Below are 2,759 nucleotides of genomic sequence, written 5' to 3'. Positions count from 1 at the left end.
AATTAAAGAAAAGAAAAAACTTTTACCGACTACATTCCACTATTTAATATTCATTCGCGACAGATACGTACACGCTTTGAAATAAGACACTGATGAAGCTTGCACGTCGTAGGCGAACTACGTATCTGTTCCAAATAAATATTAAATAGTGGGATTCAATCGGAAAGTTTTTTCTTTCTTTGCAAAGAAAAGCAGGTAATTTAAGCATGTAGGTATAGTGGTGTATAGGATTAAAGTGTGTTGATTTTACCAAATAAATTTATACAAATTTCAAACAAATTTTGCGCATCAATAGATGCTCTTTTCAATCATTAGATATTAGAGCTTAGAAATGTTATATGAAAAATAGGAAGTAAACGGTGCACGGTAGTAATTTTGTAAGATTTGTTTTCGTTAGTGACATTTTAAAGGACAGATGTCTTATGTCATGTATCATGTTTTAATAAATAAATCCAAAATGACAAGCGCTGGAAATCATGTCGATCATACTTTTCATTCTCAAGCATGTTTATGGCGCAGCTTTTGCACTATTTTTCGACCTCATCTAGACATCATCATTTTTATGAAATCAAAACTTGAGCTTCTTTTGAATGTACAAAAGAAGCTCAAGTTTTGATTTTTATGCAAAAATAATTATCTGAAGGAGCACCAGCTAAGAAATTTCTCTTTTTCATATCTAATGCTCTATTCAGTTATTTTTTCTAATTCAGATATGTTGCAAAATTGAAGCCAAGCAAACTAATAGTAAAATTTTTAGATTAATCATTTTGTTGTAGATATCCTTTTTCTTCAAAAGCGAGGTATAATAATAATTTTTCTGAACTCTTGTTTTTCAAAGATGCTAACTTTTGAACGCATGGTATTAATATCAAAATATCCAAACATCTGCTATGAACACATATTTCATATTGTCAATTCAAAACAAAACAGTCTAAGTTAGTTAGATACTGATGAAGGTCACACGTCGAGACCGAAATACGTATTTATCAATAAAACACAGTAGTAGAAATAAAGGATATAAATAACTTTTTATTTTACTTCTTTTTTATCAATTCAAAACAAGTTTCGTATGTTGCTCTGAAACCCGAAAGTTAAGGCCGCCTGTAGACCCGTTAGAGGGTTAATTTCTAATTTTCTATATATATTCATTCAAGTCTGCAAAAATTATCTTTTGTGTTAACATTATTTTTCTATAAATCACGTAAATATTATAAAACTAAATAAGATGTTCATCAAATAACGCTTACAAGTATTTACGCACCGAACGAAAGAAAATATAATTATTCTACGCAATACGTTGTGAATTTTACTGGCAAATAAGGATTTCGAGGAATACGGAACGGATATTTAAGAAAATAGTCAAGTTAATTATAGATGTTTCTGAGAAATTAAATAATGATTATTGTGGCAGTAGAAAGGCTAGGTCACGCCGCTAGGTGGATTAATTCGGGTTTTTTTTTTCATGTTGGGTATTTTTATCACTGCGACCATTTGTTTGATCTATTGTGATATATCCCCCATTTTACTATAGCTATGTTATCAAGATGACGCACCACTATTAGAAGCGACCGTCATTGTTTTACTAATAGCATTTGTCCAGTCCGGTGATACATTTCGGATACTGATACTGGGAATTGTTCTCCAAATATCAAAGGGTTCTAACAGCCCTCTGTCGAAGAACCTTAATCTTTTATTAAAAATTGCCGGACATCGGCATAACAGGTGTTCCGAGTCTTGCTTTTCTATGCCACAGAAGCGACATATATCATCTTGAAGTTTTCCCATTTGCTTCAGATGATAGCGGCTCGGACAATGTCCTGTTATTAGACCAGTATAGATGCTTAGATCTTTCTTTAAAAGCTCCAGTATTTTGCGAGTCATAGAAATGTTTGGAGAGATAATCCGTTTCGACTGCCTAGCATTGAAAGTGTTATTCCAATTTGATTCCACTTTCCTACATTCCCATGCCTTCAGCTCCATTTTTAAAGCAGAAGCAGATAGGCCGCAAAAGGGCTCAGGTCCTATAAATTGATTAGAAGATCCGAATCTTGCAAGCGCATCAGCCCTTTCATTTCCATCAATTCGACAGTGACCTGGGACCCAATATAAGTTGACTTGGTTACGGCAAGATAATTTTTGGAATGATTGAATACATTCCCAGACGTGTTTTGATGTGCATGTCGCCGACTTTAAAGCATTTAGAGCTGCTTGACTATCGGACATGATGCATATATTTGAACTGGGACTGTTATGCGAGTAGCGGCAGTATACATGTCGGTGTTATTTTGCTTTTCTCCAAGCCATTTTCATTGGGAACGTTCTTATTTAAAACAACGTTGTTTGGGGGACAGCCATATGTTGTGCTTACGTGCGAACAGCAAAAGAGATTACTAAAAAAGTGTCTCAAGAGAGTGGTGTCATGTTCACTATCATACCGAAGGGTGCACAACACAAAGAACAAAAGATGTTTTCGTTGTTCTACCATTTATTTTCGGTGATTGTGTCACGGTGCTCCCTCAGACCGTTATTATAAAAAAATGCTCCATGAAATCGGACCTCACCAATCGATTCGTGAGGTTGTACTGCATCGCTGGTGAAATTTTCAAATTCCTCCTATGGTGGAAATATGAGTTACGCCCTTTTAAGTGCCGTAAGTACTAAAAACAATGTAAAAACGATGAACCACTCATTGCAAACCGCGTGTTAAACCGCCAGTTCACAAAAAAGCTGTAGAAAGTGCTCTACACATTTCCGATACA

Source organism: Sabethes cyaneus, chromosome 1 (assembly GCF_943734655.1).
Source record: "Sabethes cyaneus chromosome 1, idSabCyanKW18_F2, whole genome shotgun sequence".
NCBI classification, from domain to species: Eukaryota; Metazoa; Arthropoda; class Insecta; order Diptera; family Culicidae; genus Sabethes; species Sabethes cyaneus.
The sequence above is the reverse complement of the archived record's forward strand: the minus strand, read 5'-3'. Positions refer to the sequence as shown.